The sequence below is a fragment of the Mastigoproctus giganteus genome, chromosome 11 (genome assembly GCF_048544385.1).
Source record: "Mastigoproctus giganteus isolate SK-2022 chromosome 11, ASM4854438v1, whole genome shotgun sequence".
Taxonomy (NCBI): domain Eukaryota; kingdom Metazoa; phylum Arthropoda; class Arachnida; order Uropygi; family Thelyphonidae; genus Mastigoproctus; species Mastigoproctus giganteus.
Window position 1 is genome coordinate 42,223,981 of NC_143585.1, and position 25,008 is coordinate 42,248,988.

The following is a 25,008-nucleotide window of genomic DNA, read 5'->3' on the forward strand; positions in this document are numbered from 1 at the left end:
TGCTTCCTTTTCACACCTTTTAATTAAGTATTTTACTCATTTTTAGGGAATAAAGCACAATTACAAAACGAGGAGGCACACTTGATACGCATAAACAAAGCTGGGCGCATGTAGCAACTGAATAAACAACACCATACAGGCAGAGATACGCTATTAACACCTCACATTTCTAGGGGTTACTACCATAAAACAATAAAAATCCAGTTGCGTTTCTGCTAGTGAAATCTGTTATAAACTGGTAGTAAACTCGATCTAATTGCATTTGCGATTATACCGATAGCTGGAATTGTGTTGGTTTTTACGTTATTATGGTGAAATGTGTTTCCCCTTCACTGATATAAAAAACATAAAAGCAGCAAAGTTGAATTTTGTTCATCTTTCACTCTCAATCTCCGCCGTCGCACCATATATCGATAACACATGAAAAACGACCTTGAAGATAGTGGGCGGCAGCGTTGCCAAACGAAAAAATCAAGAACCGCGTAACTCCGAGTTCGCGTAAGTCGGGGTATTACTGTATTAATGTGTTTGATACAACCATTTGATATGCTCTTGGAGAGAGCGTATCCAATGTGCCATAATTTTTGGAATGTTGAGGAATAACTCCTTTAAAAAAGTAAAGGTCTGAAATTCATAAAAGTGAATACTTACTTTTCAGTTATAAATCCAAGCAAACCTCAATTTTGTTACAAGTTTATTCTAAGTATATACACACCTCTACATAAGCAAAGAACAAATAAAACTATATACCAAGTCTATAAAAAAAAAACAAGTTTAGCTGTAAATAACGCAGGTTCAATCAGTGAGCCAATATCAAGCCGTTATCAATTTCATGTGACTTTACTTTTCAGTGCTTATTTAACTGCTTAAGAATGACCACATATACACATCACAGAACGTCATTTGGGGTGTCATCTGACACTTACATGCTCAGTGGCAACAAAGACATTAAACATAGCTACAATTCTGTTCAAAGGGTTAATGAGAAACTACAGACCTGTCAGTTTAAATTCTATGCCAGAAAAAATATGGAATCCTTTGAAGGATGCCAAACATCATGGAAGGCATGGGATTATAAGGAAATCAGAGAATGGCTTTGTTAAGAGCAGATTACGTTTGACTAAGGTTGTGAATAAAGAACTGGATAGAAGGAATAACTCTGACATCATATAATTATATTTCAGTAAAGCTTTTGATACAGTCCCACACATGTTGTCACTATTTTTGTAAACTGGAGTAATAGCACATTAAAGGCAAGTTAGTATTATGGATAAATGGATGATTAAGTGGCAAGAGACAGAGGGTAGTTATAAATTGCCACTGCATTTTCATAGACTAATGTGTGTGGAATCAACACATGGTTCAGTTCTTCGCCCCTTAACTATTTATAATATTAATGATAGTGATGTAGCTAGTTCAAGATTAATTTTTAAATTTCCTGATGATACAAAGGTAGTCAGGATAGTTAATGACAGTAATCAGCAAATGCTACTTCAACAAGACTTAGATAAATTATTTGGATGGGCTGAGAAATGACAAGTGATGTTTAATACTAGAAAATGCAAGGTCTTACTTCCGGTTACCGAGAATCCTACACTGTGTACCACTCTACCACTCTAGAATTTTACATTTTTGATAATGAAAAGGGCTTGGAAGTAACTATAAAATATGAAGTTTTCGGAACAGTGTAGCCAATCATGGGGTTTCATCAGTGATGTATAAAAATTTTGAAACTAAAAAAGTTAGAAAGTGAAGAAATTATTTAAGGGCACAAAAGAGCTATTCTTATCAAAAAAATACTTGAATTTTATTAGCATTAGAAAAGGCATATGATGAAATAAAGCAAGCTTATAACAGCTTCAGCCAAAAAAAAAAAAAAAAACTCATTTCACCCATCCATTTGGTCCAAAGGTTTGTCCCATTCTTCCTTGAATTTATTTAAGCCATCAACTTCCACAACACAAAGTTTGTTCCAGCAATCAACCACTTGCTGGCTAAAGGCAAATTTCTACACATCTATTCTACAACTCTCTCCTCAATTTGAATTTATGCACCTTCAGATTCATAATCTGAGCAAGAGGAAGAATCCCATCAGCACTGAGCCTTATACACCTCAATCACATTACTCCACACATGCTTGATCTCCAGATGCTGTCTTTTGCAGAACTTAAGCCTTGCTTGGTAAGAAAAACTTTGTTCCCCTCACCAATCTCATTGCCCTTCTCTGTACTTAGTATTAGTATTAGTAATGGCCGCATGGTGCAAGAAAGCCTATGGCTTATGCTGCACCAGCCAAAAAAAAAAAAAAAAAAAAAACCGAATAAAACAATGATAAAAAAAAATAATAATAAACAAATAAATAATAATAATTAATAAAAGAAAAGGAAATTAAACCTATCATCCTACGTGCTTCCCTCACCCGAAGGTACTATCCAGATGACCTTTGAATTTCCTCAAACTGTCAGCCTCTACCATCCATGTAGGCAACCTATTCCAGTAATTTACAACTCGCTGGCTAAAATAAAACTTCCAGCAGTCTAATCTAAACATTTCCCCCGTAACTTGAATTTATATCCCCTAGTTCTAGCATCATTTATAATCTTGAAAATTTCATTCCCATTCATTTTACTGATGCCTCTTAGAGCCTTAAACACCTCAATCAAATCTCCTCTAAGGTGTCTAGTTTCCAAACTCTGCAACCCACATATTCGAAGTCTTTCTTCATAAGGACACCCTTTTGCCGTTCTCACCAGGCGAGTTACCCGTCTTTGCACCCTTTCAAGAAGCTCGATGTCTTTCTTTGGGCGCGTCTCCATACTTGAACACAGTATTCTAAGTGTGATCTAACAATAGGCTTATATAATGGGATTATGACGTCCTTATCTCTACTAACAATTGATTGATAAATCATCAATAGGACACTATGGGGCTTCCTTGCAACCTGTCTACGATGCTCGGAAAACTTTGTCTGACCGTACCATAACACACAAGTCCCTTTCCTCCATTACCGACTTTAGTTCAACTTCACCAAGTGAATAAGTTATTTTGGGATTACTGTTTCCCAGGTGTAATACCTTACACTTTGTTGGATTAAAGCATAGCTGCCATTTTTCTGTCCATTCCTGAAGTCTATCTAGGTCTCTCTGAAGAAGCTCAGCTTGACAGTGATCATTAACTACTCTACCAATTTTAACATCATCTGCAAATTTACACATCACGCCCTCTATCCCTTCATCAATGTCGTTTATGAAAATTAAAAACAACAGTGGTCCTAATACTGATCCTTGGGGAACCCCACTTCTTACATCAACCCAATCTGAGGAATAGCCATTTATCACAACCCTCTCCTGCCCTGAAGCCATCCTGCTATCCATCTAAGGATTTTCCCAGTGATTCCAACCCATTCCAGCTTATAAAGCAACCGCTCATGTGGGACTGAGTCAAAAGCTTTGCTGAAATCTAAATAAACAATGTTGAAATTATTCCCTAAATCCAGCTCGTGAGTGACTCTTTCAAAATAGCGAACCAAATTTGTTAAACATGATTTTCCCTTTACAAAACCATGCTGAGTATCCTTGAGAATTTCAATTCAATCCAAATGATAATGAATTCCACCCTTGATCATTGCCTCCATGATTTTCCCTACCACTGAAGTCAGACTGACAGGTCGATAATTTCCCACTTCACTCTTAGAGCCACCCTTATGTATGGGAGGGCTAGCCAGGTGGGTAAAGTACCTGCCTGGCAACCCAAAGATCGCGAGTTCGTATCCCGCCTCGGGCTTGGATCAAAGTACTGCAAAAACCTTGGGAGGTGCATTATGGCCAAAGAAGCCGATGCGCCAACAACTACAAAAAAAAAAAAAAAAAATGTACGGGAGATACATTGGCACTTTTCCAATCCAACGGAATCTACTCAGAGTCTAGTGATGCTCGCATAATTAGCCTCAATGGTTCAATGCACTCACTTCCCACCTTCCTTAAGATTATAGGATATATTCCATCAACTCCAGGAGCCTTACTGGCCTGTAGGCTCGAAAGTTTTTTCATTAAATAATCTTGCGAAATTTCAATATCATTAATTACATATTTTTCAACTTCGCTCCCACAATTTCCCACTGCCACAAAAGGTTTTTCATTTGTAAATATCGATGCAAAATAACTGTTGATTTCATCTGCAAAGGCAGCTGGTGTATTTAATACTATCCCCTTTCCTTTACGTAAAGGTCCGATCTGGTTTGTCCTTCTCTTGGCATTTATATATGTGAAAAATTCCTTATCCCATCTCTTTGCTCTGTTTGCTAGTGATTTCTCATAAACTGCCTTTGCCTGTCGAACCTTTTCTGTGGCTCTATTACAGATCATCTTGTAGATGTTATTGGCTTCAGTACTTTTTTATTGCTCTGTAACCTTTCCATGCCACCTTTCTCTGCTCAATTAATGTGGCAACTTCACTATTCATCCAACTTGGAACCCTCCTCGTGGAGAATTTTTTTAATGGTAAATATGCATTCAAGGCATCTGTGATTAATGTTTTAAAAGCATAGCACAGTTCAATTGTATTCATTCTCTGTGCGAAATCTACCCAGTTAATAGAGGCCATGTAGTACCTTAAGACATCATAATTTCCTTTTCTGAAATTAAAACCCATTGCTTTGCCTTTTACTACTGCTACCTCTCTCATCATCATCCACCGTAGAACTCCGTGATCACTTCCTGCTACTGGTTCCTCTACTGTCAGCCCAGTTGTGTCATCTGATTCATGGGCGATGATGAGGTCTAGGATAATCTTTTCTCTAGTCCTTTCCCTCCCTGACAGGTTGATACAAATAACAGTCATCTAGTTGATTTCAAAATATTGTGAACAATGACACACATTTTGAGCACTTAAGGAATTAACATTTGTTTTCTGTTTTTTTCCTGTCTTACCTTAGCATTAGTAGAGGCATATGATGCAGCATCAGCCAAAAAAAAAAAAAAAAAAAAAAAACTTCCATTTCACTCCTCAGATCGTTGCAAATACCTCTCCAGCCTAGCCTTAAATTTATTTAGGCTATTAACTTCCACAACAAGGGATGGAAGTCTGTTCCACCAACCAACTACCCACTGGCTAAAGGCAAATTTCTGCACATCTATCCTACATCTGTTTTTCCTCAATTTCAATTTATGCCCACTCAGGTAATTATTCTGAGCAAGAGGCAGTATCCCATCAGCACTGAGTATGCTCAAACCATTCAAGGCTTTATACACCTCTATCAGATCGCCTCGCCGGCGCCTAGTCTCCGGACACTGTAATTTGCAAAACTTAAGCCTTTCTTCGTAAGACCAACCCTTTGTTCCATTCACTAATCTTGTTGCCCTTCTCTGTACTCGTTCCAGCAGCTCTAAATCCTTCTTGAAATGAGGCCTCCAGACTTGTATACAGTACTCAAGGTGTGGCTCACCATAGCCTTATACAAGGGATAATCACCTACTTATCCTTGCTAGAAAAATTCCTGTATATCATTGACAAGACACCATGAGCTACTCTTGCAGCCTGTCTGCACTGCTCAGAGAACTTCATATCTGCCTGCACAATTACCCCCAGGTCCTTTTCATCCTCTACCATTGTCGGTATAGTACCACAGAGTTGATACGTTGCATTGGGGTTGCTGTTTCCCATATGTACACTTTACATTTGTCAATGTTAAACTTCATTTGCCACCTCTCAGCCCATCTGCTCAACCTTTCCAGATCCTGTTGCAGCAGCATAGCATCAGTAGTGTCCTTAACAACCCTGCCAACCTTTGTACCATCTACAAACTTGGACATTAAGCTTGATACACCATCATCAATATCATTTATAAATACAGAAAACAACAATGGACCCAACACTGAACCCTGAGGGACTCCACTAATGACATTAGTAAATGATGAGCAGTGTCCATTGATTACCACTCTGTCTTCTCCCCCTCAACCATCCCTTTATCCATAGCAGCAATTTGTCTCCAGTGCCACACTGCTCCAATTTGTGCAGCAGTCTTCCATGTGCAACAGTATCAAAAGCCTTTCTAAGATCCAAATATATAATATCAAAGTTATTCCCTGCATCCAGTTCTTTTGTAACTGCATCATAGTATCCAATCAAATTGGTCAGGCAAGACTTTCCCTTAACAAAACCGTGCTGTGTCCAAACTATAACTGAAGTCTTGTCTAGATGATCCTGCAGTGCTTCTTTAACCAGTGCCTCCATTAATTTTCCTGGAACAGAAGTTAAACTCACAGGTCTATAATTACTTGTGTCAGCCTTTGATCCTCCTTTGTGAATTGGGTTCACATTTCCACATCTCCAGTGTATGGGTACCTCCCCTGAGTCCAAGGAAGCCCTCATAATTATGGCTAAGGGTTTGCTTACTTCCTTTGCTGCCTTCTTTAATATAACTGGATAGATCCCATCTACCGCAGGTACCTTTCTTGTGTTTATCTTTATCTTCAACAATTTCTCCTCCACTTTACTCTCAGTTATTACAAGATTATCTAGTTTACTGCCAGAGTTGAATACACCTCTGGCATTCCCCTCGCTGAATAACTCCTCATGTGTGAATGTCGATGCAAAATATTCATTTAGTTTGTTAGCTATCTGAGCAGGATCATCAACAGTTGAACCATCGATATCAAGTGGACCAATCTGATTCATCCCCTTCCTTCTAGAGTTTACATAAGTAAAGAACTCTTTGCATCCTTTGCCAAATATTTCTCATAATCTGCCTTTGCCTCCCTAACCTCCTTTGTAACTTGGTTACAGATCAGCTTATATCTATCATAGGTTTCTGTGTCACATGTTAATTAATATGTATCCCTTGCATTTTTCTTCTCTGCCATATATCTCATTAGTTCATCTGACATCCATTTAGGCCTAAACCTTGAACAATATTTCTTAGTTGGTATGTAAAGCCTAGTAGCTTCCAAGATAAGTTCTTCGAATGCTTACCATTTTGAAATTGCTGTTAGTAACATCCTCAGTTGGTCTCACTGTATAGAATTTAAATACTTTCTGAGACCATCGTAGTCACCTTTATGAAAGCAAAAACCCTTCCCTTTACCCTCGATGGTAGTTACCTCTTTGAGTAAATCCCACTTCAGCACACTGTGATCACTGCCACCTAGTGGTTCCTTTATCTGCAGATTCTTAATGCATGAAGAATCACTACTGATAATCAGATGAAGAGTATTACTCCCTCTAGTTGCCTCCCGAACATGCTGATGTAGAAAACAATCATCCAATAAATCCACAGAAACCTTGCTAGTGTGTGAGTGACCAACCCACAAATTCCAGTCAATATCTGGGAAATTAAAATCCCCCATTACAAGACTCTCTGATTTTCTGGCCCACTCTATTTCCCTGTACACTTTCTTATTATACTCATCAGAGTCATTAGGCCTATAGCATACTCCTACTCTCAATACATGGTTCATGCATGCCAACTTAGAAAATAAAGTATAACTAGAAAAAAAATAAATTAGCAACCTTGTATTATTTTTATATTAAAACTGCTGTAAGACTAGAACTATACTAGATAAAGAGAAATAATTTATTTTATTTGAAAGGACAATTCAAAATGTTTTAGTGCATTACCAGGTTCCACGTGGGCTCCTGAAAGAAACAAAAATGATGTTCAATTCCATGGCATCTGTTGTATAGCACATGGAATGTCATAAAAGCAAACTGAATTGGTGATACACATATGGAGTTCATTCACACTTTGAACTTTACTGCAATACCCTTGTTCTTTACTCTAACCCCATTAGAAAGAAATGCAAGATTATATCTGGGGAGTGGGACAGGGCAAAAAAATGGGTCCTCCTGATCCCAGTTCATTGGCATGGAAATATGCTATCCAGAAACTTATCTAATTACCGGTTCCAGTGTGGAGGAGTATCATCCTGCTGAATGATGATTTTTAGCTGCAGATGCTTCATATGAGGCAAAGCAAATACCTGAAACACATCCAGATAATTAGCACCATTTACTAACTTCTCGTGAAAGGTGAAAGAACCAATTACTTTGTAATGGAAAATTGCACAGGACACATTCAACTTTTCCTCTCAAAACTCTGGAGCAGCATGTGGGATTTTCAGTATATCAAATTCTCCAGCTGTGCCTATTTACCATGATGGATATGAAAAGTTTAATCATCACTAAAAATAATGCTGATAATGTATCCATTGTCATTTTAAATCCACCTGAGCATGCCCACAGGAAAAGACTTTGATGTAGTTAATCATCCAGAGTCAGCACTTGTGCAATCTAAATTTTATATAAATAAATTTATATAAAAGTTACAGTTTGTTCCAGTAGCTCTACATCCTTCCTAAAATGAGGCCCCTAGACCTGTATGCAATACTCAAAGCTTAACCACTGCCTTAAACAAGAAGATAATCACCTCCTTATCCCTTCTAGCAAAATTCCTTATATCATTGAGAAGACTGGATGAACTGCCCTGGCAACCTGTCTCTACTCAGAAAACTGCATATCTGACTGCACAATTACCCTAAGATTTTTTTTTTCATTCTCCACTAACCTGAGTGTAGTACTGCACAGACAGTACGTTACTCTGGGATTACTGTTATCCATATGCAGTGCTTTGCATTTGTAAATGTTAAACTTCAGTTGCCACCTCTTGGCCCATCTGCCCAACTTTTCTAGATCCTGATGCAGTAGTGTACTGTCATTAGAATATTTAACAACCCTCCCAAACTTTGAATCATCTGCAAACTTGGACATTAAACCTGATATACCTTTATCAATATCGTTAATAAATACAGAAAAAAACAACAATGAGCCCAACACCAAATCCTCCACTAATAACATTAGTCCATGAAGAGCAGTGTCCATTGATTACAACTCTGTGGTAATCAATGGACACTACAATACTGCTAAAATTTGTACAGCAGCCTTCCATGTGCAACAGTATCAAAAGCCTTCCTGAAATCCAAGTACATGATATCAAAATTATTTTGTGCATCCAGTTGCTTTGAGACTATATCACAGTATCCAATCAAATTGGTCAGACAAGACTTCCCCCTAAAAAACCCTTGCTGTGTCTGAACTATAACTGCAGTCGTGTCTAGATGATCTTGCAATGATTCTTTAACCAGTGACTCCACTATTTTCCCCAGAACAGAAGTTAAACTAACAAGTCTGTAATTACTTGTATCACCCTTTGTGAACTGGAGTTACATTTGCACATCTCCAGTCCATAGGGACTTCCCGAGTCCAAGGATCCTCTCATAATCATGGTGAAGGGTTTGCTTGCTTACTTCACTGCCTCATTTAATATAACTGGATATATCCCATCCAGCCCAGGTGCCTTTCTTGTATTTAACTTCAACAATTTCTCCTCCACTTTGCTCTCAGTTATTACAAAATTATTTAGCTCCCTATTAGTTTGATAAACTTCTGGCCTCCCCTTCCCTACAAAATTCCTCATGTGTGAATGTAGATGGAAAATGCTCATTCAGTTTGTCAACTACCTGAGCAGGATCGTCAAGAGTCAAACTATCGACATCAAGTAGACCAATTCAATTCATCCCATTCCTTCTAGTGTTTACATAAGTAAAGTTTATCTTAGCTGTTTTTCCTCACTTCCTTTGCCAAAGATTTCTTGTAATCTGCCTTTGCAGGCTTAACCTCCTTTGTAACTTGATTACAGGCTAGATTATTTATCTACCATAGCTTTCTGTATTGCCCGATAATATGAATGTAGATGGAAAATGCATAGTATTTATATGCACTCCATGAATTTTTCTTTTCTGCCACAAGTCTCATTAGTTCATCTGAGATCCATTTAGACCTAAACCTTGAACAATGTTTCTTAGTTGGTATGTAAAGCCTAGTAGCTTCCAAGAGTAATTCCTTGAATGCTTCCCATTTAGAATTTACTGCTGGTAACATCATCACATGGTGAATTACTGGCCTACTATTTCTTGCTACAGTTTTTCTTTTTATTCATCAGAGACATTAGCAGTGGCATAACTATGCCAGTGCAGTGCATTGGGGCCCACGACTAGAAGGGGGCCTCCTGCCCGAAACAGAAAAAAATTTAATGGAGTAAACATGCAAGTTTTTTTGTTATGTTTATGATATAATTTACTATGTCTACGAACAATAATTTTTTTCACACAAAGCATATTTAATGTTAGCTAGCTGCACAGCACAAGTGAAACTGCAGTGAATAGAAGCAAAATGGTATTAGCATAGCTGCTGCTTCCAGGACAATTTTAAGGATTTGTGACTGCTGGGGCCAAAATCAAATAGGGGTCTATTTATTGGGGCAAATGATTCCATTATTATTGAGTATAGTATTACTACTGCACCTATTTTTCACGGGGTCCCACACTAAACTTTGCATTGGGGCCCACTTTTTCTAGTTATGTTAATGGACATTAGGCCTCTAACACACTCCTACTCTCATTTTTTCTTTCCCAATACTTATGTCACACGAAACCAACTCAACATTGCACTGTCAACCCTTGTCAACTGAATGCACTGCCTCAGATTTTACATTTCTTAACTAACAGCATAACCCCTCCTCCCTTCCTATCGTTTCTGTGCACATCGTACTCCCCCAAATTCCAATTCTGTATTCCTTATATCTGTGTAACACCACGTCTATGATATTCCAACAATATCCACCTTTGATCTTGACCAGTAATGCAAATTCATCAAAATAATGTACTATACTCCTAGCATTGGTGTACATGCACCTGTTCTTATGCTTAATTACCCTAACACAGCTCGTGTATTTACTTGTTGCATGATGACTCCCAGCAGTTCCTGAAATCCCAAGCAACTTGGCTCAGGCTGCTGCTCAATGCAATAGAAGCAGTACAAGAATCACATTCACCTCGCCGACAGGGCTAGCCGGGTGGATAAAGTGCCTGCCTGGCAACCCAAAGGTCACGGGTTCGATTCCCGCCTCGGGCTTGGATCAAAGTACTGCAAAAAAATTGGGAGGTGCATTATGGCCACAGAAGCCTATGCGCCAACAACTACCAAAAAAAAAAAAAAAAAACTTTCACCTCTACCTGCAGCTACTGTTAATCTATTAGTCTAGAAAACTAGCAGTTTTCTAAAGCACCTAACACTGCCTCAATAGCATCAGCAAATATTCTTGCACCCTTTCTATTTAAGTGTATACCATCTCTGTTGAAACAGTCTCTCCTGTAATAAGCACAGACCACGATGAGAAAAATTCTACCCCACGAGCCCTGCACACTCTCTACAGGCCAAATTGATTGACAAGGCTTTCATCATATACTCCCTCCTATCATGTCTGGGCAGAATTGCAGACACTCAAATATAAACCCTAACTCGTGGCTTTTTTTTTCAATGCTGAGCTGTACTTGTTAAGTAACTCTGCAAATCTCCTACTCTTAATGTCATTACTGCCAACATGTACAACAATATCACCGTTTGTTCCCTTAAAAGATGATATCTGCTCTACATCATTGACTTTTGCCCCTAGCAGACATACCCTGTTCTTTGTAAACTAAGCATCTCCAGGGTGACCTGATAAAAGTGTTTAAGGTTTTAAAAAGTTTGAGTAAACTTAAGTGTTGAGGAAATTTTACCTTAGCCACATGATGCACACAATGCAGCATAAATTTAAAAGGGGTATAGATGGCCAAAATTTTCCAAAAAGTGATTGTCTACTGGACTAAACTCCTACCTATTATTGTGGAAGTCAGAAGGTTATCTAAATTCATAGAGGAACTGGATAATAACTTCAAAGAAATGGGTAAATTAAAATGGGGAAGGTGCTGCTGGTTACTTATTCTTCAACTTAAACTTTATTTTATTTCATTTTTGGCAGGTGTTACAAAAGTTTGCTTTCTTGCATCATTTTGCTGATACTACCAGGAAATTAGAAAAAATTCTCTTTTACCATTCCAATCAACTATAATTTTGCAAAGTGGAAAACTTTCATATTACTTTTATCGTTAATACTCCAAGTAATGTGCTTTATCCATCTAATAAAAAACAATCATTCTTTTAGACCTGGGAGTAACTGTGCAGTCAGATATGAACTTTTCTGAGCAGTGCAGACAGGCTGCCAGAGTTAGGTCATAGGGTATTGTCAATGATATACAGGAATTTTGCTAGTATGGAAAAGGTTTATTCCATTGTATAAGGCAATGGTCAGGCCACACCTTGAGTACTGCATACAGGTCCGGAGCCTTCATTTTAGGAAGGATGTAAAGTTGCTTGAGCTTGTACGGAGAAAGGCAACAAGATTGGTGAGGGGAATGAAGGGGTCTTCTTACCAAGAAAGGCTTAAGTTCTGCAAATTACAGCAGCAGCTAGAGACTGGGCATCTGCAAGATCTGATTCAGATGTATAAGGCTATTGGATATTGATGGTTCAACAGTTAAGCTCGTTTAGTTTGTTAGCCGCTCAGGCGGCTAACAAACTAAACGAGCATTTTTCATCTACATTCACACATGAGGAGTTATTCAGGAAGGGGAACGCTAGAGGTGAAGTAAACTCTGGCAGTGAGCTAGATGATTTTGTAATAACTGAGAGAAAAGTGGAGAAGAAATTGTTAAGGATAAACATAAAAAAGGCACCCAGGGTGAATGGAATCTATCCAGTTATATTAAAGGAGGCAGCAAAGGAAGTAAGCAAACCCTTAGCCATAATTATGAGAGCTTTGGACTCAGGGAAGGTACCCATAGGCTGGAGATGTGCAAATGTGACCCCAATTCAAAAAGGAGGATCAAAGGCTGACACAAATAAGTATAGACCTGTGAGTTTAACATCTGTTCGAGGAAAATTAATGGAGGCACTAGTTATAGAAGCACTGCAGGATCATCTAGACAAGACTTCAGTTATAGCTCGGACACAGCATGGTTTTGTTAAGGGAAAGTCTTGCCTGACCAATTTGATTGGATACTATGATGTAGTCACAAAAGAACTGAATGCAGGGAATAACTTTGATATTATATATTTGGATCTTAGAAAGGCTTTTGATACTGTTGCACATGGAAGACTGCTGCACAAATTGGAGCAGTGTAGCATTGGAGGCAAATTGCTGCTATGGATAAAGGGGGTGGTTGAGGGGAAGAAGACAGAGTGGTAATCAATGGACACTGCTCATCGTGGACTAATGTTATTAGTGGAGTCCCTCAGGGTTCAGTGTTGGGTCCATTGTTGTTTTTTGTATTTATAAATGATATTGATGATGGTATATCAAGCTTAATCTCCAAGTTTGCAGACGATACAAAGGTTGTCAGGGTTCTTAAGACACTACTGATGCTATGCTGCTGCAACAGGATCTGGAAAGGTTGAGCAGATGGGCTGAGAGATGATAAATGAAGTTTAACATTGACAAATGTAAAGTACTACATATGGGAAACAGTAACCCCAGAGCAACATATCAACTCTGTGGTACTACACTGACAGTGGTAGAGAATGAAAAGGACCTGGGGGTAATTGTGCAGGCAGATATGAAGTTTTCTGAGTAGTACACACGGGCTGCAAGAGTAGCTCATAGTGTCTTGTCAATGATATACAGGAATTTTTCTACCAGGGATAAGGAGGTAATTATTCCCTTGGCAATGGTCAGGCCACAACTTGATTACTGTATACAGGTCTGGTGGCCTCATTTCAAGAAGGATGTAGAGCTGCTGGAACGAGTACAGAGAAGGGCAACAAGATTAGTGAATGGAACAAAGGGTTGCTCTTACAAAGAAAGGCTTAAGTTTTGCAAATTACAGTGTCTGGTGACTAGGCACCGGTGAGGTGATCTGATAGAGGTGTATAAGGCCTTGAATGGTTTGAGCATGCTCAATGCCGATGGGATTCTTCCTCTTGCTCAGAATAATCACCTGAGAGGGCATAAATTCAAATTGAGGAAAGATAGGTGTAGGATAGATGTGCGGAAATTTGCCTTTAGCCAGCGGGTAGTTGGTTGGTTGGTTGAATAGACTTCCATCCCTTGTTGTGGAAGTTGATAGCCTAAATAAATTTAAGGTTCAACTAGACAGGTATTTCGAACGAACGGAGGGGTGAAATGGGAGCGGGTTTTTTTTTTTTTTTTTTTTGGCTGATGCTGCATAAGCTTGCTTTCTTGCATCATATGCCTCTACTAATGCTAAGGCTTTGAATGGATTGAGCAGGCTCCATTCTGATGGAATTCTTCCTCTTGCTCATTATGCACCTGAGGGGGCATAAATTCAAATTGAGGAAAGACAGTTGTAGAATAGATGTGCAGAGATTTGCCTTTAGCCAGCAGGCAGTTGATTGCTGGAACAAACTTCTATCTGTTGTTGTAGAAGTTGATAGTTTAAATAAATTCAAGGAGTAACTGGACAAACATTTAGAGGGAATGGACGTGTAAAATGTTTTTTTTTTTTTTTTTGACTGATGCTGCATAAACTTGCTTTCTTACATTAGATGCCTCTACTACTACTATATCAAAGCTGTCTGTGACTACTGAGATTCATGCAATTTCAATGGTTGTCAACAAATTCCATTAGTGAAGAATTTTGTGATGCTTAAATAATAATTGTATAAGGTTGCATTCTATTATAAATTATCATAAATTACTTGAGGTTACAGGTTTTATATAAAAAACAGACAAATAGTTGTTCCTTTAAAACAAGAAGCTCTGTATACCTCTCTGCCTGTATTCTGATTCAAAAACAATTTTATATCCTGATAGAAATTGCTGTCTAACTATACATACAGGAGACCATTGAAATAATGGTCAAAATCTAAATGTTAACTCAAGCAAAATAGTCCCTTCTCTTAATTTTCAAATTGTCTTATCTTGCTTCGTATAACTGATTCATACTTTTATCCCTTTAAAATTACCAAATTATTGAATATCTATATCAGTTTGTTCTTAATTATTTTTAATGTTACTGTTTAATTACTTATACTGCAACTTTTAATAACCCCCATGTATAATGTATAAATACGATTCTGCCCCCGCCCTCACATTCCACACGATCGTTATGTAACTAAAACTTTCAACGAAGTATTTCATAATAAAAGCTCATTTCTTGCTGCTAGAAACCTTAGAAATAAAATTGAAATTTTTAATTTACGGCTTCACAAATAAACACATGTACGTATATACACTACACTAAATGTTAGAGTCGAACCTGGCATATAGTGTGAAGATACTCCCCAAGCAACTTTTTTCTTCTTTTCTTTAAGATTAAAGTGTTAACGTCAAATATTAATATATCACGCTCCAACACTGTCTGCTTCTATCCCGGAGGCTTACGAATGACCCTCCAGTAGATCAAAATTAAATAAAGCTCAAACATAAGCCCAGAATAAAAACACCATTTTGTTGCAGTCGTTAAGATATACTGCATATATGGCGAAAAACATTCAAATTAAATCGCGTCCGCAATGGAGTGAAACGAGATAATATAATGATAGTGTCAATCACAAATGTTACAGAGGACAAACCATATTCAACAGAGTAAATACATTTGCCGTCCAACTTTTAAAAGATAAACTGTCATTTCTTAAAAGGAAAAAAAAAAAAATGCCCTTCAAATACACTAGTACATAATAGTTACTTCGACTAACAACAAATTATAATCATGCAGTGGTTGTTAATTAAACATTTTCACAAAGGATTATAATAATAACAAAAAAAACTTTCCGATACCCGACTAATAGCTTACCAAAGGATGTAACCCTCAGTAGTTATTTACCTCTAAGTTTACAGGCAATACACTAACGTCAAAGAGTGATCGCTAGATGGAGAAACAATCGCACCCTTTTACTTATTATTATTATTATTTTTTTTTTTTTTATAATTTTTCCCATAGATTAAACTAACGCTTGTACAAGAATAATTTGGAGAACCAAAAACGTGAATAATTTTACTGAGGTTTTCTTTTTTTTTTTTTCATAATGAAGTAACGGGCTGAAAGGATTATTATTATTATTATTATTATTATTTCTCCCTGATTGGTATTGCTGCCAAGTACACAGGGTGGTTGTTGTTATGTCTGGTGTACTGTTGGTCGAAGAACTCTATGACAGGTGTTCATGATTGCGGCTTTCTGCAGTTTTTTGTAGGTGTTCGCTGGGAGACATAATGCTCTAGGCTGTTATGCAGGGTCTTTGACAAGATGATCGGGATGGTCGTTACTTGTTGCATATGCCATATCTCTTTGATCTCCTGTCTTAGGTTCGTGTATTTCCTGATTTTTTCCCCATAGGTTTTCTGCAGGTTGCCAGTGTTGGGTACCGTTATGTCAAACAGATAGTCTTTTCCTTCTTGTCCACAAGGGTTATGTCCAGTCTGTTGTGCGGTATTGTCCTATCCATCATTATGGCGCGGTGGTAGTACAGCTTGTGGGTTGAGGTCTCTAGTATTGTCTTGGGTTCGTACTAGTAGTACGGTACACTTTCTTCGATCAACTGGTATTTCCTTGCTAGCTTCAGATGTATTATCCTGGCTACCTGGTCGAGTCTATGAGTGTACTCAGTTTGGGTGATCGCCTTGCATCCCGCGGTGGTGTGTTGGACCGTTTCTGAGGCCAGGTAGAATCGCCGACATGTGCCATTCGGGCTCCAGGCTCCTTGACGATGTATTTTCTATAGTTCCTGGAGGGTAGTCTGCGCGTGTAGCACAGTGATATCGTCACCGTCCTCCCCACACGGTGGAAACGGCCCGGGTTCGAATCCCGTCGATGACGCGAGGAACTTTAATGGGCTTTTTTTTCACTCCGTGGTTGAGTTAGTCGGTCTGAGGCGTAGATAGCAAGGTGTTTCTCCCCAGAAACGGGGAGAAAAACCTTGCTATCTACGCCTTTGTGTTTTCGTCCATCAAAACAGACAAATCGACCATAGAACACACGCAATTTACAGATACAAAATACGGGTTAATGTATTCAGTTACGGGCAATCCTAAAATAATAACTTTTTTTTTTTTGTCCCATAGCTCTCTTAATTCTTTCCTCGAATTCTTTTCTGGACTTTCCCGTCACCTTTATTAACAAATCATCAGCATATGCGGTTTACATCCTACCTGCTCCTGAACCAGTAGCTCATCCAATGCAATATTCCAACTATAGAGACCTATGATTAAACCTTGTGGAGCACCTCTTGTTACTTCCTGAGTAACTTTCCCATATTTTGTTACGATCGTAACTTCCCTGTCTTTAAAATAATCCATTAAAACTCCACAGAACTGCCCAGTACACTTCATTTTTCTCATTCTTGCTAGAAAGCTTGGCCACGACATACGATCAAATGCCTCCTTAAAGTCAAGAAATATACCCAGGACATAATTTTCTGAAGTCTCTTGTACATATGACACCATTTTAACCACAGCATCTTAAGTAGATCTAACCCTCTAAAAACCAAACTGTATAGGGCTGCTCATTCCACTACTCTCGTAATATCCCTCCAATCTATTCATCAATACTCTTTCCAAAACCTTTGCAATAACCGGAAGTAATTCCACTGGTCTATATGATCCACGATCCGTTCTCTCTTTTTCTCTGTTCTTTAATAATATTTTAATGTATGCTTTCTTCTAACAACTAGGAACGATTTTCTCATTTAAGCACACATTATATAACTTTATCAATTCCTTTCCAAATTTCAAGCCAAATATCTTTATCACTTCTGGTAGCAATCCATCTCTGCCTGGTGCTTTCTTTATCTTAACTTTCTCCAATGCTGTCTTCAATTTTTCTTCCATAATTAACCTTTCAATTTCCTGCTCCCCCATATGTTCGTCATTTAATTCCCTTATTTGTCTTTGTTCTCCACTGTCCAAACTTATTTGATCTATAGGAAACAATGAGGAGAGAAAATTCCGCATGGAGGACTTCAAGTCCTTCGTACTCTGATGTTCTATTTTGACAGTACTATAAATTTGATCAACTTTCATTCTAACAAATAATCATTTGTGTGGTAATCCCCATACGTTCTTATTCATTCCCTCTTTTACATACTTTCGCCATGCTTCTCTTTTTGAATTCTGCCAACGTATTCCCGTCTTATTTGTTGGTATTGCCTCTTTAAATCCTCCATTTGTTCACTTATTCCTCTTCTCTGTACCCTCCCTGTTCACCCTCCTCACTGTTGCCCTGTTCACCCTCCTCCTCATTTCTGCTATTATCTCATTCCACCAAGGAACAACCCTTTTAATTTTGTGCTCCTCCTCCTCATAGACCTGCAACAACTTTCACATCTAATACTAACTATTTTCTCAGCCCTTTCTCCAGCCAATCTGCTATTTATTTCTTGTCTATTATCTCTAAGTCTTTTTGTAATCTCTTTTTCAAAACACTGCCATTTCGCAGAACTCCCTGCAAACCTCTTTTCAAACCCTATATTACATTATACCCTCTCATCTCTTATCTCGAAACTGATACATCTATGATCGCTGGTAGTCCAGTCCTCCCTAACCCTCCAACACCATATCTTATTCCACAAGGCTTCTGTAGTTAATGTTAAATCTATATTAGATTCTTCTTGTATAGTACTGAAGGTAGAGGACTGGCCTAGCTCATTTACAATATTAAGTCTCTGACTTATCAACGTTTCCTCTAATTGATTTCCTCTAGTATCAGTCTCGCGACTTACCCAAGTTGTTGAACTTGCGTTTGAATCAATACCAATTACAATTTTATTTCTTGTAATACATCTACCACTTTTTCAATATACAGTAGTTTAAATAAGGCTGCAGTTCATCACGGGACTGGCAATATACACTTACCATATACACGCTAGCAATCTCACTCAAGATCTCAGCACAGACTCCATGAGTAAAACACAACTCATCAATTTGTGTTACCACGCAGTCTGTATTTCTTACTATGACAGCAGCCTGACTGTTTACTCCGGACTGCAAAATTTTATCAGTTATTTTATAACCTTTAACATTGTTCCCAACTACGTATGGCTCCTCCCGAAGAAGGAGGACATCATAGTCTTTTTCGTCCATCCGATGACTCAACTGCAATGCAACATTATAGGACCTTTGCCCATTCACTTGCAGTACCTTTAGCTTTTCATTTCTATTTCCCTCTTATCCATAATCTAACCTAGTCCTATATTGTTCATAATACTTATATTCACTGCATTCCTTTCTTCTAAATGAATGCCAAAAATCCCTATTTTTTCGTTTACAATTAATACATGTAGCACTTTCATTTTTCTTTTTACAATCTTTAAAAACACGTCCCTTTTCTCCACAATGTCCACACGTGGTATTCCCCTTGTACTGGTAAGCCACATGGCCATAAGATAAACATTTAAAACATTTTGGAATGAGGACAATATCCTTCACCCGAAATGAGATCCACTGGCAATAGGCTCATCCTTTATTTATTAATATATCTCTCAACTCCTTGAGCACTTCCAAAATCCAATTACTTCCTTCCTTACTTGAAGAAATAGACCTCAGAATTGCTTCTTTATTAACCCTTCCAAACTTTATCCATGATCAAACAAATTTCTATCCCAAAGGTCTTGCATAAATTGTTTCTTCTATACTGTATTCTTATTCCCATCATATACTATTATCTTTAAACCAGGTTTCTTTTGAACTTCGACTTTAAGATCACTCTTCCAACCTCTTATTTTTCTGAAATTCACATAGATCACTCATAGAATCAACTTCAACCAATATTCCTCAGAAGGCCACTATAGTTTCACCTCCCTTTTTAACTTCCTTCACATTTTCTCTTCCCTTCTCTAGTACAGAAGCATAACTTTCAAATTGTTGTTCTTGATCCAGAATTAACTGTCTATAATCTTTTACTCTAGAAACCATTACTCGAATTTCCACAAACAATATAATTGCTCTATCTTCCAACGTATCCCACATTGAAAGAATTTTGTTCATGGCAGCTCTAGTTACTTTATTTGCATCGCAAAATAGAAATTTTTGGAGCCTAGTCCGTACTTGTCTTATTTCCACAAACTCCTCCCAAATATCTTTTCCTATACCCATATGTTCACTATTTCCATTATCTATCTCTTCATCTTTTACTTTTACCCTTTTCTGTGCCCTTCTTTCCTTATTCTCTTCTCCACCTTCCCCTTTTCCTTTACTTCCTATTCTCTCTAAACTACCAACTGCAGTCTTTAACTGTCCTTGAAACCCCATCCCCTCCTACTCTTCGTCATCCATCGCCAGCAGATCCTCCTCAGATGAAGACTCCACACTCCTTCTCTGAGCCATAACAACTCAAACAATTAGATTTTAATACTAAGAAACCAAACTTAGCAATCTAAATACTTAACTAGCTGAATTTGCTCCGGGACTAGAAATGCTCCAATCCCAAAAAAAAAAAAAAAAAAAAACACTGATTAATAAATTCCTAAGCACTCAGGTGTGTGTATATAGTAATTATTACTAGACCACACCTACAAAAAATAATACAATAAAACTTTTAAAATTCTACCAAAACACTGAAATTCACAAGTCCAGACAATTGCAACTCAAAACGGGTTTAGTGTTCACTTATCCTTATAATTCCCACTATTTGAACCTAATTCCGACTGCACTTCGTCGACCAGAACTTTCCTGGCCGCCCACCACAGGCAATGTGGAAGCGGGAGTCTTGGCAATTGTACCTGACTGCTTCCTTGCAATTTTCGCACTAAAATGGATTGCTGCCCACCGCAACCTGTAGTGGCAGTGGGCAGCAATCCATTTATAGCAGTTATAAACTGCTTCCTGGTGATACAAGCTGCAGTGAGCATATGAGTTGGGCTGCTGTTGACGGTTAAGTTCCCCAGAAACTGGAGTTTTTTCGTCCAGCAAAGCAGCAAAATCAAAAACACAGGCAATTTTACAGATACAATACACATGGGTATACGTAAGAAATTACCGGATGACCTTAACATAATAGGTTTTTTTTTACGAGCAAGTTGCCTGGATATAGAGCCACAGTGTTGGACAACTGTGCAATGTGGTTCATCCACAGTTCAAGGTACAGTGTTTTAGGAATTCCTGTGTGCTGAGAATGATAAAACGATTTGCCTTTTCGTATGGTTGCATTAAATGTTTTTAATTGCAGATGATTTCTGGCAGTTGAACATTGCTCAGGCAATGTTTAACTGACAGATGACAATCCAATCTTGCACAGCGCTGACGGCTTCCATATTTTAGCATTAGCATTAATAGAGGCATGTGATGCAAGAAAGCAAGCCAGCCAAAAAAAAAAAAAAAAAAAAAAAAAAACTTCGTTTTCCTCCATCCACTCACTTCAAAAGTTTGTGTAGTTCTGCCATGAATTTAATTTATTTTAGCTGTCTACTTCCACAACCACACATGCAAATTTGTTCCAGCAATCAACTACCCGCTGGCTAAAGGAAAATTTTTGCACATCTGTTGTACAACTTCCTTTCCCCAATTTGAATTTATATCTCTTCATGTGCGTAATCTGATCGAGACGAAGAATCCCATCAACTTTCGGCTTGCTTAAACCATTCATGGCCTTATGCACCTCTATCAAATCACCTCAGGTGCCTGGTCTCCAGACGCTAAAATTTTCAGAATTTAAGCCTTCCTTGGTAAGACCAATCCTTTGTTCCATTGACTAATCTCGTTGCCATTCTCTGTACTCGTTCCAGCGACTCTACATCCTTCAAAAAATTGAGACCTCCAGACCTGTATGCAGTACTCAAGGTGTGGCCTGACCATTGCTTTATCAAAGAGACAATCACCTCCTTATCCACGCTAGCAAAATTCCTGTATCATCATTGACAAGACCCCATGTGCTACTCCTGCAGTCTATCTGCACTGCTCAGAAAACTTCATATATGACTGTGCAATTACTCCAACTGTTTTCATTCTCCACTTCTTTGAATGTAGTACGAAAGAGTTAGTGCGTTACTCTGGGGTTGCATATGCAGTACTTTGCATTTTTCAATGTTGTACATCATCTCTTATGCAGATTTTGTCTTTCTTCTAGTTGTAGAAGGGTTTTAGGAACATCAGTGACTAAGGCCATATTACTCAGTATATATTGTCTGTTAATTGCGGTTTTCTGTGGTCAATGTTTTGTTCGGTGGACAAAAAAACAGCATTTCCAAGAGGAAAAATCATGCTACCCTCCCCTCAGACGGACTAAGTCAGCCACATTGTGAAAAAGGCCATAAAAATTCCTCCCGTCACCGACGGGACTCTAGTCTTTTCCATCCGGTGTGGGGTGGTCTGCGATTCTACCAACTGCGCTACCTACGATGGCTTGTTTTTCTTGAAAGCTGTTGTTCGATGCAGGTGGCCACCATGCTCTCGAATGGAGAGTGATGCAGACGGCATCTGTGGCACCATAACTGTCGACGGTTCGATTCCATCTGGTCATGAGGTCCACAACTAACTCGAGATTGCAAATATTGAGAACTCCCGAGGGATAGAGGATGAAGCTTCGGTACATCATGATGGATCAATGAACTTAAGAGCAGTGATCACTTTTGTCTTTTTGGGTCCTAGGATATTGAAGTTTGGTGCTGCTAAGTGCAGGAGTATGGCAGTGGATTCGCGATGGGATTAAAAGAGATTGTCAGGACCGTCTCCGAGGTCTCAGGGTGTTAAGGAGAACATCAAATCTTAGAGATTAGACCCTCTCTTGGGTTGTCAATTAAGTAGGCTAATTCCCAGTGAACCCGTAACTCATATGGCTAATGAGTTTCCTTCTAAGATATGCGAGAGTAGGTGGAAGATTGAAATCTCCACAACCAATGTGCTTAGTAGAGGCATGGAGATGATTTACCAGCCAATGGATTTCATCTTCAATGATATTACTGTTTGGGCCTGGTGCTGTGCCTATCATGTTGGTGCTAGAGGTTGAGGGAGACCATGGCAGCTTCAAATGCAAGGTATTGGCTTACCTCAGAATTTACCAATAAGAAGAGGATGGTATTGTAGAGTATTGTGACTCCCTACCCCCTCTGTGATCTTCCACAGAGAAGCATAACATCTGATAACCAGCCTTAGGGGCACAGGAAAGGCAACCCCGCCCATTCCCAAGCCATGTTCCAGCAATACAGAGAATGCCAAGGATGGTTGAGGGCAAAGTCTGTTCGAAAGTGTCTAACTTGTTACAAATACTGCTTGCATTTTGAAAGACAAGTTGAATGGTGGTAGCCCTAGTAATTGTACTTTTTACAGGTGGAAAGTCTCTTTTTATGGTCTGCAATTGTGTATTGTGTGCTGAGATGTGTACAGGGATTTCCTACAAAGGTCCGGTGCCCTGTACATTGTCATCATTTTCAGCTGAGAATTGCATTGATCGATGTGTGGACAGTGTGTTCTCAGTGGAGTTATTCAATTTCTTATGCCTTTGATTGGCTTGGAAGGTTGGAAGCTTTAATTGATATTTCGTTTGATGGTCATGTTGGTGGTTTATTACAGCTCTTGGATCCTGATCCAGGAAGGGTTTAACGAAGGTTACAGGGGACTACAGTCTGGAGTCAAAACAAAGCTCATCTTCTCTGGGTGGCAGATGACGATGAATGAGTAGGTTGGGTACCTGATTCTTCTCTGTCTCACGTCAATATTTATTCTATATACCTTTTCAAACATGGTCTTAATCCTGCCAGGTTTAGTAGTCGGTTCCAAACGAGATATAAAGATTTGTCCATGAGTCAGCACCTTTGTGATATTATATGTATAAGAATGAATCCCCTTAGTGGAAAAGTTATGTGGCAATTGCATTGCCTTGTGTTCTTCCATGTTCCATTTTTTTTTGATAAGTTGAGAACATAATCCTGGTTTCTTTTGAGTAAACATGTTGATCAGTGAGAGATGCCTTTGGGCAAGGAGTGGATGCAGTCTGGGGAGCCTTGCTGGTGTGATCTTTTGGATATTGTGAGAATCGTTTTGGCCGATGACTACTTCTTCAAATATGAGTATTGACGCATCCTTTCCAGTATGGATTGTCTCCTCTTGGTATTATTTTGGGTCAGTACTGTGGAGAGGGCCACCTGAGAGTCTTTGAGTGTCTGTCCCAAGTGATTTTAGATGCAGGTTTAGGAAAGTTATCATCCTTGAGAACTGCACCTGTGCCGTTGAGCTGATTCGTACCTCGTTGTATTGCAGCTGTCATTAAAAGTGACAGGCACATGGCATTATTTATAATTTGGGGGAATTAGGTTCTTTGAACTTGGGAATCATGTGTCATTTCTACTTCTTATGGCTTGTTTTCTGAGGTTCCCTGAGCCACGTTAGGTGGCTCAGGGAACCTCAGAAAACATGGCTACATTCTATTCCTTGAACTTCAATAAGATTGCTAGTTGACGCACTTGACTTGTTAGAAGCTCTGTTTCTTGTTTCATGTTAATGTTCTGTGCACGAAGCTGCCGATTCTCTTCAGATGAGTTCTGCAGACTGTCAGAGATGGATGTGAATTTCCACACTGTATTTACCATGAATTCTGAAATTTGCATGGAGAAGAATTTCGTGTGCCCTCCGCGGTTTTCAGGAACCTGTTCTGCTTATCGGAACTTTTCGCTTGGCTTTCTTTCCTGATATACACAGAATTTTCATGAACCATGAGGATTTTACACCTTCTCTGCAGGTCCTGGCAGGATCATTTTCCCTTGACTTGGAAATAATAAGAAAATGCCTTAACCATAAAATAAAGAGGCAAATCCCAACTAACATCTTGAGAATAACACTTGATCTTGAAATTGATATAAAGCAGAAAAGAAAGAGAATCCTTTCTATCTTTACCAGCAATGGCTGAATAAATGGGAAGGGATACCTAAAGGGTGTAAGATGTAAATATTTCCTAAGTATATATATTGTGTTCTTACTGAAGACTATAAAAATGATATTTGGTAAAGTTTACCGTATTAGGTACCTGTCAGTTGTGCAACATTAATGCTATTGCACATAGGGCAAATAGGCATTATACGTGCATGAAATTATATTAGTCAATTTTATTTAATGGCGTTTATCTGTAGAGAATTAGGTGTATAAAGACCAAACTAACAAGTTAGTAAAACTAAACTAGCTTTAGCCTGGAA

The 25,008-nt window shown here is 38.5% G+C and overlaps 1 protein-coding gene across 4 annotated transcripts in view; it reads right to left on the minus strand.

Annotated features, from left to right (window-relative positions):
• Window positions 1–15,754, minus strand: part of LOC150077949 (ankyrin repeat and SAM domain-containing protein 3-like) — a 161,123-nt gene extending 145,369 nt beyond the window's left edge. For 2 of the 4 annotated variants that reach the window (XM_090384323.1, XM_090384319.1), the window contains exon 1: window positions 15,687–15,754. The gene's annotated coding sequence lies outside the window, so the exon portion shown is untranslated. Of the gene's footprint in view, window positions 1–15,670 lie in introns of all 4 variants that reach the window. The other 2 variants (XM_090384322.1, XM_090384320.1) reach the window with 2 other exon arrangements.
• Between the last annotated feature and the right edge of the window lie 9,254 nt (window positions 15,755–25,008).